Genomic DNA, 13051 nt, shown 5'->3' with positions numbered 1-13051 from the left:
GGTTGCATCACACATGGTTAATCCAGTCACTAACTAACTCTAGACAAGACAGGAAGCAAGCTGTACCGCTGTTCCAAGCCATCTCTCTTATGAAAAAAATGTATTGCATCCACCATTTTGCTTCTATACATTGTTTAGGTTGAAAGCATTAGAAAAGCTAGCAAACCCAACCACAGCTCCAATAAGTGACATCATGTAACACCCACAGTAATGGCGGCTGCGGACGCTCAGGGTGTTTCCACAGCCGCCTTGCCTTCATGTTCAGGGGCCTCGCCCGTGCCTTTGGCGTCTAGTACGCCGAGGACGGGTCTGTCGTTTGCACATAGAGTTGCCGTATCGCGCGGGCGCGCGTGGAGGCAGGACCTTTATGCAGGGAGGAGGCACATCAGCTGACCGGCCGGTCGGCTGACGTCAGAGGAGGCTCACGGCGCTCCAGATTGGTTGATTGTTGTGGGCGTGGCGGTGGAGTCTCCTCTGTTTCATAAGCCTTCTCTGTTCACTCGCAACTTGTCTGCTGTTGCGAATACTTATGTGCTAGCGCTCAGACCTTAGATAGTATCCGGTGTGCTTTGATCTGGGAGGAAAACAGGGATTTCACACAAGACTAGGATATTGTATACTGTTATTGATATTCTGTGTATGACTCTTGCTACCGTCTGACTCTGCTCTTGCTTATCGTTCCTGTACTTCCGCCCATCTGACTCTGTTTCTGAACCCTGCCTGATATCTTACTATTCTCTTGCCTGTTGATTCTGTACTGTACCTGCCCGCTCATTACTGATCCTAGCCTGTCTGACCTCTCTACTCACCAGTGAGCCCTTGTCACTGGTGAGGTGCTCTAGTGATAGTACCCACCAGCTCCTCTGGTGAGGTTAAACCAAACTAATCAGTTACTGTGTTCTAATAGTGCCCACCAGCTCCTCTGGTGAGGTTAAGTTCAACTACTCAGTTACACTGTTCTATAAGGACCCACCAGCTCCTCTGGTGAGGTTTAGCTACTATTCTGTAACTGTTGCACCAAGCACTACATACCTCATTGCTTACCTGCTATACTTGTATTATTGGTGATACTGCAGATCACCACATAATCAGGTATAACGTCAGTATTATTGGTGATTCTGCAGATCACACATAATCAGACATCTGGGTTGCTACACCAATCATTACACATCACACCCTAACGAAGAAGGTGTTAGCTATAGAAACATGTAGGTGGGTTCTTTATCCACCACTGTTTGTTGTACACATGCAAATGAATCTGAAGTTGACTTTGCAAGTAATTTACTCTTTGCAGTGTAGACCAATATCTGCACCCTTTTGTCAGAAGACAAAACATCTTGGCTTCATGACTATATGTTATTTGGGACCTCTAGGCCTGGTCAAGATATTTTGACAGTTAGCATGATCAAAATAATCCTGTTTTGTGAATTGTATTCAGCCACACATCTGTGCAATGTGACTTTCCTCTCAAAGCTTCTTGGTTATGTCCAATATCCCTCTAGAAAACTTTCCATAAATGTATTCAAAAGGGGAACAGCTTGTGTAGGGCTGGGAAACCATTGAGAGTGTTACATTTCTGTCACGGTTAATAGCTGGTTGTGAATCCTCCATCATGTCACAAAAAAGCTACACAGGGTGAATTTACTGGTGACAGCTGACTAGGCTGGCGAGGCCAGCCCTAACACATAACTGACGTAGACAGAACACAGGAGTTAAAGAGGAACTCCAGTGAAAATTTAATAAAAAAAAAAGTGCTTCATTTTTACACTAATTATGTATAAATGATTTAGTCAGTGTTTGCTCATTGTAAAATCTTTCCTCTCCCAGATTCACATTCTGACATGTATTACATGGTGACATTGTTACTGTGGGCAAGTTATGTAGCTGTTTCTAGCTGCTCTGGCTGTTACAGACAGCTTTAAACAGCCATTTCCTGTCTGTGAACATTGTTACATTGTGGCAGTTTGCCCAGAGTACCGCGGTATTCAGAGCCTCTTGTGGGAGGGGTTTCAGCACAAAATTAGTCACACAGCGCCCCCTAATGGTCTGTTTGTGAAAATCATTCAATTTCTCATGTAAAAGGGGGTATCAGCTACTGATTGGGATAAAGCTCAATTCTTGGTTGGAGTTTCTCTTTAAGTTGGAGTTAAGATGTGTACACATGCTATAAAAAAAAAACCTTGACCAAGGCAGCCATTTGTGGTCACTTTGGCCACCTTGCATACAGATGTCCCATGGGCTTTTTTTAAGATCTGGAATGAAATGGAAAAATCTATAAATTGTTATCTCCATAGTCCCCCACGCTGTAGTCTCTCCTCCTTTCCACAAAGCAACAAACACAACGCTCTGTTATATCAGACCAAGGTTTTAGTACAAGGTTCAGCCTCAGTCCAACTTCCTATGTGCGACAATCATTGTTTGTGTGTATGCACCTTTAGGGTGCTGCAGCCAGGGTGAGTAATGGCAGCTTTCATATAGATAGAGACAGATAAGAAGCAGGCCTGATGGTCTGACCAAGACTGGTGAATACAGCACAGTATCACAAGAAGATCAGAATCTCAAAAATTCATATAGACTATTAGTCTGGGGGTAATCAGAATCAGGTTTATTCACCAAGCATGACTGGGTCATGCCAGGAATTGATTTTGGCCAAACAGGGAACATACATGGTACACAGCAGAAAGTAGAACAAAAACAGATTATCAAAACAACAGCAACCAAGGGACAGCAGCATATCGATAAAAACACATTACCAATGAAAGCAACCAGGGTACTGACAGTAGTAGCCTGCGGCCTAAGGGGAAAAAGGAGAGGGGTAACTGCAGGGGGTAGCATGGAGAGAGTTCAAGAGTTTGTCAGCAGAGGGGGCAAAAGTGTTTGTAAGTAGTATATTGTCGCTGGTAAGCTGGGCGCAGGGTGAGACAAATGACGGCTCACCCTGCTTTCGCTCAAATTCCCAGCGACATTAAATCCTAGTCGTAGCAACTCAGAGGGAGAAGTAATATGTCTGGCAGTCACCAGAACTCCGATTTACCCTTGTGAGGGGCCCACATAATAGCATTAGTGCTATAGCAGTGCCCAGCTTTGGCGCTCGGCTCTGAACTCCACGCCCCAAAATGCTTGCACCACGAAATACAGCAAAAAGAAGAATACTTTGGTACAGTTTGATATTTGTACAGATCTGTAGCTCCTTTTCAGATTATCTTTTCTCTGAAACTCTCCATGCTGCAGCAGCAAATGACTGGGAGAGTTATGCTAGGTACACACAATTCAATTTTCTGGCAGATTTACCTGCCAGATTGATTTTTTCCAACATGTCTGATCTGAATTTCGATCAATTTCCAAAAAAGTGAACGAAAATCGATTAAAATTCAGATTGGACATGTTGGAAAAAATTGATCTGGAAGGTACCTAGCATTATGGTTGTTCAATGCAGCTGAGTTAACTCCTGAAACATCCAAAACAGTTAACATCCGAAAAAACTGGACTGGCATAAAAAGCTTAGAATCACTGAAAAGAAACTGGCAGGGTTGTTAACTCTGTCCAACAACAGGTATCCTTTGAATACTATACCTACGTTTCACAATCATGACAGCTAGGAAAAAGTATGGACAAGCATTTAATCAGTTTGATAATGTGAACAAGTTGCAAGTCTCTGCTTAGCTGGCCTTAGTCATGTGTCACTTATGCTCCCTAGTTAACACAACGAGATCATGGTAAGCAGTTTTGATAGGAGCCAATTAAGGTAGCCATACACTGGTCGATTTGCCATTAGATCGACCAGCTGACAGATCCCTATCTGATCGAATCTGATCAGAGAGGGATCGTATGGCTGCCTTTACTGCAAACAGATTGTGAATCGATTTCAGCCTGAAACCGATCACAATCTGTTGAGCTGCTCCTGCCGCCTGTCCCCCCCCCCCCCCCGTATACATTACCTGAAGCTGGCTCCCGGGCGTCTTCTCTGCGCTGCACCGCACCGCTCTGTTCTTGCTCCATCCGGCGCTTCCTGTGTCACTCCGTGACCAGGAAGTTCAAATAAAGCGCCCTCTATTTGAACTTCCTGGTCACTGCAGTGACACAGGAAGCGCCGGGATGGAGCCGGAACAGAGCGGTGCAGCGCGGAGAAGACGCCCGGGAGCCAGCGTCAGGTAATGTATACCTGATCGGATCGGCCGCCGCTAGCGACGCGCACCCTACCCGCGGGCGATCGAGGGTAATTTCCCGCACGGCGCGATCGACGGACCGATCCGATTTCGGGAAGAAATCGGATTGGCGGGTGCGTTTAGCGCGAACGATTAGCAGTAGATTCGATCCCAGGATCGAATCTGCTGTCGAAACGGCCGCGAATCGGGCCAGTGTATGGTCACCTTTAGCCTATTGTTAAGGATTTGTGGTGGGAGAGGAAACCAGAGCACAAAAGAAAACCACACTAACATGGGGAGAAATTTGGCTTCCATGAAAATAATGTCCTTGATGGGACATGAACCTTGGAAGACTCCATGACTAAAAGTCAATAATACTAAACACATATCAGGCTGCATTATGTCCAGTGCCAAGCAATTTAACTACATAAGTATGTACACTAATCTGTGTATGGCCACACTACATTACTATCTCAAACAGTTCTGAGAACAGGCACATCCCTACCCGGCAGCCTTATCATGCAGAATTGTTTATTTGTCTTTCATTCTACAAGATCAGGCATTCATCAGTTTCCAGTGTTTGATGTACTTCAATTATACTTGACTTTTTCATGGAAGTATACCATATATACTCGCATATAAGCCGACCTGCATATAAGCCGAGGTACCCACTTTTACCTCAGAAACCAGGAAAAAAACATTTGACTCGCATATAAGCCTCCCCCCAAAATAGAAATAGCCAGATGTGCCCTCAGTATGAGGCAGTCCCCTCCCCATAGCCAAATGTACACTCAGATGTTAGGCAGCCCAGCTCCCCATAGCCAGACATGCACTCAGGTATTAGGTAGCCCCACTCCCCATAGCCAGACGTCCACTCAGGTGTTGGGCAGCCCCCCTCCCCATAGCCAAATGTGCACGCAGTAGGACACCTCCTGCTCCCCCCTCATGTCACATATAGCAACATTTAGATCTTAGTACCTGGAATGCGGCTGCCAGGGAGAGTTTGTCAGCTGTGGAGTGAAGGAGGAGTGAGCTGTGCAGTGGGAATGCGGATAAGACATGCTGTACATGGAGTCTGTATTGTTTGAAGAAATCTGACGTACTGGCGTACTGACGTACCAACGGTCATACAAAGTTGGTTTCTCGCATATAGGCCGAAAGGGGGACTTTTGAGCACATTTTTTGTGCTCAAAAATTCGGCCTATATGCGAGTATATATGGTATATGAAATATATTTCCAATCTTATTTTTTTATGTCTATGAGTATCTTTAGATGTGAGAGGACTTTGGCCTTGCTTAGCAATTTGGGTATAATCTTATGTTTTTCGGTCCATATGCAGATACCGCTGGCCAAGCACTATCACAATAGAGAAAACAGGGCCGGTGCTACCATAGGGTAAGACTAGGCAATTGTCCAGGGCCCCAAGTCTTTAGGTGTTCCACCAGTCAGGAACTGTAGAGGTCATAAGTTCAGTTCAGTCACTGTCAGTTCAGTATGAAAATGTAGATGGACCAACATAAATTTTTGCCGAGGACTACCTAAAACTACCACTGGTAGAAAAATTATCAAACAAATTAGAAATACCTACTGCTTGATGAGCCAGTGACTGTGTATCCCCATGACTCCCCCTCTATTCCCCATAATTCAAACTGGAAGCTTTGTGCCAAGCAGTTTATAAACTAACAATACGACAGAAGGTAGAGCTGGACACTGCCTGCATGATGGGCCACCTTCTTATGTTTACAACACGTTATTGTAATGGTCAGTGTGGTCAAATCATGAAAACTTGGCCACAAGGGAAAGGTGATATCCAAGTCAGCAGTACCTTCCTACTGCATGTTGTCTACCCAAGTTCTTCCCTAAAGTTACACCGGCATGAGCATTAAATGTAGGAATTTAGCAAGTTGTATGACTACATTACAAGAGACTGAGTGTAGGGGAAACCCATTAATGCCACAATTACATACATAATGTCCAATTATATTATCTTTCTTCAGATTAATTCTGACAGCAATGCATTTCAGTGATTAGAGAGTCAATACCTAAAGAAATAGGACAGATAATCTATAAAGGTAGTATTGGGAGTAATTATATTAGTGCTGTTAAAGCACATACAATGAAGTAGGTCCAAGAGTAACTACAGAATTATTCAATGCCCCAAAACACCCCAGGGATTTGACTAGGCACTTAATTTAGTGGTTTAAATGAAATCATTAGGAAGTAGCTGTGTAGGAAGAGGTCCCATTGCACTATCCCCTTAAGTATTTCATGAAAACAAGTGATGTAGGCTTGAGGCTTCTACAGATTCAGTTCTTGCTTCATGTGGGCATATCATTTTGCAGCAGACAGCACCATTATGTCAATCAGCACTACTGGAGCTGCTCAGAAGGAAGTACATAAGGCTCGGTGCAACAAGAAGTCACTCCCTAGGTCCATCCCATTGCTGGGAGAGTAGACATTTAGAGCTGTATGGTGCCAGTGGCCTTCTGGTTCCTCTTCTGCATAAAATGTTTAAAAGACACAAATGGATTTGTTTGCAGGAGAGAAGACTAACCACTAGAACAGAAGTAACATACACAAAGAGCGGAAAAAGGAAAACAGACAGCAACACCCTTTCTTTCCCAGATATATCATTTACCTAGTTAATTGCAACAACTTGATACTAAATATTTGTTTAACCCCAACACCAGTAGCTCTACCAAAATATAATAACAACTGTTATTTCTGTGCATACTATTAATAATCACACAAATAAAGTGAATAAACCATGTGACAGTCAGATCCATTCTTAAAAATACATAACAGCCAATCAGAAGCTATTGTCAGGTCAGATCATAGTTACTTCTACTTAGCCACAGTGTGTTGTATGGTTACAATGTACAAAAATCATATACGATAGTCAATTACAGGTATACAAAAAATTACACTCTTTGCTGTGAATACAGTATATGTGAATTTTAAAACAGCAGATTTAAGCTAATAGCAGTTGTTACTAGGACAAACGGAGAACTTAATCTGGCACGCATGAATACTTTTAAAAAAATATCTCGAAAATGATGCAATTCTTTGAATAAAATCCAAGATAATCATACAACAGCACTGACTTCTTAGACTAACTTGTGATGTACGGATGTTGGTTTACTGTGACAGGTTGGAATAAATGATAATAAAATACCAATAGTAGTAAAATACTGAATTAGCAGCTAACATTCTATGTAGTGTAGTGTTGACATAAAACTTTCTTATAATCCTATTCCCTATTAATGTTATCATTCTTCTATTACTTTTGATCTCATATGCACAACAGTCTCTTAAAGCACTGGTTTGGTAAAATAATATACATTTTTTTTATATACACCCTTGCATGCTTTATACACCCTTTGGCCTTTAGTAGAACTATGGCCACTTATGCTGTGTGCCATAAATATTGAAAGGATATGGGGTTAAGTTTGTGCATTCCAAGTTATTAGGTGTCTGCCTTCTTCCATTTTCTCAGTAGCCTTTTCTCCTCTCACTGCTTCCCTTGTGTGCTCTAGATCTCTCCCCTGATCACCCACACTGCATATCCAGCTTCACCCTCCACCCCATCCTCCCTCTTCATGCTCCTGCAAATCTCCTCACAGTGTCTGAGCGTTAGGTTTCTGTCTCATCTTACCTGGTGGTAGCACTGGGGGGTCTGCCTATATTCTTGAAAAGTGGTATGCTGCAAAGTGTCCTTCCCGTCTTTATTGTCCTTCTGAGGCAAGTGTAAAATGACATCCAGGTAACCCCAGTTGCACACACACAAGTCACATTTGCTTTCCTGCCAATGAAAGATGATTTCTCACAAGGCCACCAGAAGAAAAGATGTGTTTCCAGCTTCAGACACCATACAGGAAATGGGGGGTTCTTTAAAAGGGGTGAGAGCGGTGAAGATCTGGTCCTCCAACCTATTGAGATAAATCATTTATTAGTACTGGTCTCTCATCCCTGTCATTCCTCTAATCCCTTTACTCAGTGTCCTTCTCTATTCCCTCCACCATTTCCTCATAACCTAATATAGCCGTTACATCTGCTTGTGCCATTTCCATATCATCCCTGCAATGCTGTTGCTCTGGGGTAACCTTATATAATTTACTATCCTCAGCCACATCCTGCCAATCTCTTCTTTTTTTTACCCCAGGTCATGGTCTTCTTCTTTCTAATAAAATACATCTGCTATTGGGAATGTAATGCTAGCATGTCAATACATTCATATTTATTTTGCTTTTCATGACATTAACATTTCAGGGCAACCTATTTACATTACACCTCTTTTAAATCTGTGTGCCCTTATGCTACCCCCTTCCCAGCACTGTGCATCCCCTTTCTGCCTGCCTTTACTAGCCCTGCTTTCCCCTCTTGCTGTCCCTCTTATATATACCCTTGTTTATCCCCCTCACCGTGCAGTCTTTGAAGATTTGGTGCTCCCTCTATTCTTCATTTGGCTCTCCTTCTCCTCTGGAAGACAAGAGCAGACGCACAGCTCAGGCCTCATCTCTCCCTCTGTGGTGCTGATGCTGTAACACCGCTGATTCAGTACTGGATGCTTCAGCTCTCTGCGACATGCCTCCTTCTCTATCCTTCTCTCCTTCACAATTTCCTCTGCTGGCCTGTTGGAGGAGGGGTCCCTCTCACTCTCCTCTTTTTTCTCACAGGGGATGCTATTGCTTGCTATGTCTTTGGGTTCCCCCTTGTCAAACAGAGAGACTGGAGCGTGTGCCCCAGCTCAGCTTGAGAGAGGAGGGGGAGGGGGAACTGATGGTGAAGGAGGGAGAGAGATGCTGAACATTGTTTAATAAGACACTTGCACAGTATCGCTCCAATGCCCCTTAGCGGGTATTCACCTACTTCAATCCTTGTCCTGCGCCAGAAATTGCATCATGCTTTTTAACTGTTTCCCAACTACAGACATCATTATTTCTCTCTGTCCCCCCAAAATGAGTTTTCAGCATGGGCCCGTAGGCTGTGCTGCATTAACCCCTCCCCTGCTAGAGAACTGCAGTGTTTCCTTAACTCATTCTCACATCAGCAGTCAGGCCATGTAATGTGTTGTTGTGCTAATTATCTTTCCTATACCTGCAAAATACTGCTTCATTAGGTGCTTCAGTCTGCAAAGATGAATGCTGAAAACAATGTGAATTTTTACTCTGGTGTGCTGTATTTTATTCAGTGGGGATCATAAGATGTGCTTTGCAAAGACACTTTTATTTATTCAGCAATTGCAATTGCATTTGTGGATTTCATCCTATAGAATACTTACGTAGATATAGAAAATCATACATATTATATCACAGACAGCTGTTTAAACTGTAGCAAAACCCTCTTTCACCTTCTACAAACAGGACAATTTATCACACTTGAATTCTTTTTTTTCTTAACTGCATGAATACGAAGACAAGGTATACCGGTGATCCTGGACAGCCTGTCCAAACACCAATAAATGTGAAGAAGGATGGGATCCTCACAGTGCCAGACAACACAATTATTTATTAATAGACTATCCAACTAGTAACCGCAGTAACACAGGCTGATATATTGCGGACTAACCTAGTCCTTTAGTTATCTGCTCTGACTTAGTCACCTGCTATGGCCCCTTCCCCACTCAAGTGAATCGGGAAACGCAAGTGCCATTGCAACTCAATGCAATTCTTTCCGATGTGGTTGCGATTTCCATTCAGTAGAGTGACATTGCTTGATACAGCTTGAGAAAGGTCTGAGGACCGAAACAGCGCTGCTGTCGCTGAAATGCTTGTTATGCTGATTCTTCATCAATAAAGAGCTAAAGTACTATCTGATGGTGCGAGCTTCTGATTCCGCTGCAGATCACGTCGCATTGCATTCCCAAAAACTCTGGCGAAATTGTGGTAAGTGGGTACCGTAAGAGGCTTCAGGGCCTGGGCACACTAATGCGTTGTGTCGCACTTCATTGCGTTTTTCTGCAACACATGTTTAAATTACTATATGCAAGAGCAGCAGAAATCTATAGAAGTCACTGTGTGCTGGGCACAGTAATGTCCTGAGTTTTAATGTGCTGATGAAAAGCTGTGCTGACCTAATTTAAGTCACAGCGCAAGGACCGAGTGTGATTTTGAAATGCGTACAATCGCAAAACTATTTTGATTTTAGGGCATTTTTACCCATAAAACCTTGTGAGTTTCCAGCTGTAATGGCAGATGACTAAGGACGAGGTTATTCCAAAACAAGCCAGCCACGTGTTATTGTGGTTACTGTTTGGATACTTCCGTTAATAAATGGTTCCGTTGTCTGGGGTATCCCCTCCTTCTTCACATTCATTCTACAGCATATCATTGATCATGTTGCACACACACATACTGTATATTCTGTTAGCATAATATACCAAATGTATTATAATTATGTACATTTAAAAACGCTGTACCATAATTTGGGTGCTGCGTAAATTGGAAAAAAAATTGGTTAAAGAAAACCAGAGGCGGATTTTTTAAATCTTAATAGGACGTACGAGATGTACTCCTGGGTTGCGTCTTAGCTTCTGATTGGAGGAAGCTAGCGGAGGCAGGGAGCAACATATAATGGAGGAGTAGGGGAGGCAATGTGGGGAAACTGATTGACACATGCCAGGTAAACAGACGGCTAGTGACAAGCCGATTGTCACTAGCCTGGCGCTATTTTTCAGGGGTGACAGCAGAGCCTGGGGGGCTGGGGGCAGCAGCAGAAGGACATAGAGGCATATCATTGTGCAAAGAACATACCTTTGTGTCCTATTAAGATTTTAAAAATCTGCCTTGGGTTCTCTTTAAGGGTGCATAAAATAGTAGTAGAATATAGTAATAGTAGTAGAATATCGGTTAATTTACCCATGTTTCACTACTTAATTGATATAGTGAAATATCGGTAATATTTGCCGATATCTCACTAAGGACCTAACCTCTTCCGACTCTCACACAGAACCCACCCCCGGTGGGCAACTAATAACCACTCCTGGCGGTCAACTGATAACCCCCCTGGACAACTAATAACCCCCCTGGTGAGGCCTAACCTTCACCCCCACAACAGAAATTGACTATGCAAACTGAGGCTACTAATAACGGCCACTTCGTGCCTGCTAATGATAGTCACAGTTCACAGGCAGCCCCGGCACCTGCTATTAAGCGGGGGTGCACATTTTTGTCACATTTTTGTTTAGCTGCTCCAATTTATTTAGTGTCCTACCTAATAAAACCACAGGGATCTGTGTTCATCTGCGTCCGTGCGTGCCAAAAGCCGTAATGCGCAGGCGCAGAGTATGGGGTGCAACCTAGTGCCCCCATTATTAAATGGACCTGAGGATTAGTAATATATAATATACTAAATGTACTAAGTTACTACTATAACGGAGTACTAAGTCATGTCACTAACAGAAGGAGTTAACAATCTAATAATTACTATAGCCATAGACCTACCATAATCTAATTAACATCATTTTTTTTTTGTGGTATGAAAATAGCATATGCCCAGTAGAAACCCACGCCGAAAAACAAGAAAAGGAAGCAAAGACCATGCAGATAGTGTCCTGTCTGAGATTCAAGCCTGGTACTTTAGCACTAAAGGGGAGAGTACTTAACCTTACACCTTTGTGTTTTCCAGTGGTGTTCCTATGCTTGGTTACTGTAATTACAGCAAAGTCCTCGTTATCCAGAACTCAAGCAGCCGGAAATCTCAACTAACCGGCATGCCTGATATATAATGGGAACTGTTTGGTCAGGTTTGGAGGCATTCAAATACTTGCCGAGCCTCCAGCGACATCTTGCAGCCTTTCTGCAGCTTCTAGCGGGCTTCTAGTGGCTTTACAGTGCCGTGCACGGAAGCTGGCGGGTCAGGTGACACAACGGCTTGGGTGCACAGAGAGCCATTAGGAGCATGTTAGGAGCTGCAGAAAAGCTACAAGATGTTGCTGGAGGCTCAGTAAGTATGTGGGGGAGGAGGAGCTTTGTGCTTTATTAGCCAGTTGCTCAAGCAACCAGCAAGCACATGATGTATCCAGGATCAGGCGATCCCTGCCCATGCCGGATACTGGGGACTCTGCTGCAGTACTATGATTAGTGTTGTAATAGTAATTTAGTTTCTTCATATTTAGTAGACTATTAGGGCCTGTTCACACTTAAAAAGCGCCAAATGCTAGCGTGGGTGATTTTACCGCAGTTAGCCCTGTAAAATCACTGTACACCTTCGTGATTCAGAGCGATCTCAATCAGCTCTTTATTAAGCACTGTACTGCGACCGCTCAAGAAAATGCGGCAGGTAACATGTTTTGCGATTGGCGCTAATCACAAAACGCCCGAGATCAGCGCCAATCATGGCAGTGAGATCACTGCCATAGGTTAGAATAGCACTAGGGCTGTAAATATATACATAGTGTACTATACAAGTATAGTAGTACATAGTCTAGTATAATAGTACATTGGAATAGTGTAGCATAGTAGTAATAATAATCCAAATATTTGCATATCACTTTTCTACTGTTGGGCTCAAAGCACTTAAGAGCTACAGTCACTGGGACACGCTCAAGGGGCCACCCTGCAATGTTAGGGATTCTTGCCTAAGGACTCCTTACTGAATAGGTGAATAGGTACTGACCCTAGCCAGGATTCAAACCCTGGTTTCCCATGTCCAAGGCAGTGCCCTCAACAAGTACACTATCCAGTACATAGTCTGGTATAGCAGTACAAGTGTATAGTAATACATAGTGTAGTACAAAAAATCATATATATATATATATATATATATATATATATATATATATATAGGGTCGGACTGGGCCACAATAGTACAGTTTTTTTCCTCGGTGGGCCCCCCCTCCTTGTCTGACAGAGCTCCAACTGCTGCCTGCAGCACAAAACTTATCTTCTCAGTGCTGTAATCACTC

General features: G+C 43.3%; 1 protein-coding gene across 1 annotated transcript in view; it reads right to left on the bottom strand.

Annotated features, from left to right (window-relative positions):
* The window catches only part of INSYN1 (inhibitory synaptic factor 1), a 44484-nt gene extending 35581 nt beyond the window's left edge, over window positions 1-8903 (bottom strand). Inside the window, exons 1-2 of the mRNA XM_068272584.1 lie at window positions 8568-8903; window positions 7802-8075 (exon numbers count right to left, since the gene is read on the bottom strand). The gene's annotated coding sequence lies outside the window, so the exon portion shown is untranslated. The remainder of the gene's footprint in view (window positions 1-7801; window positions 8076-8567) is intronic.
* Window positions 8904-13051: the final 4148 nt, after the last annotated feature.

This window comes from Hyperolius riggenbachi, chromosome 3, assembly GCF_040937935.1.
Source record: "Hyperolius riggenbachi isolate aHypRig1 chromosome 3, aHypRig1.pri, whole genome shotgun sequence".
Classification (NCBI taxonomy): domain Eukaryota; kingdom Metazoa; phylum Chordata; class Amphibia; order Anura; family Hyperoliidae; genus Hyperolius; species Hyperolius riggenbachi.
Note: the sequence above shows the minus strand (reverse complement) of the source record. Positions and strands in the feature narration are given on the sequence as shown.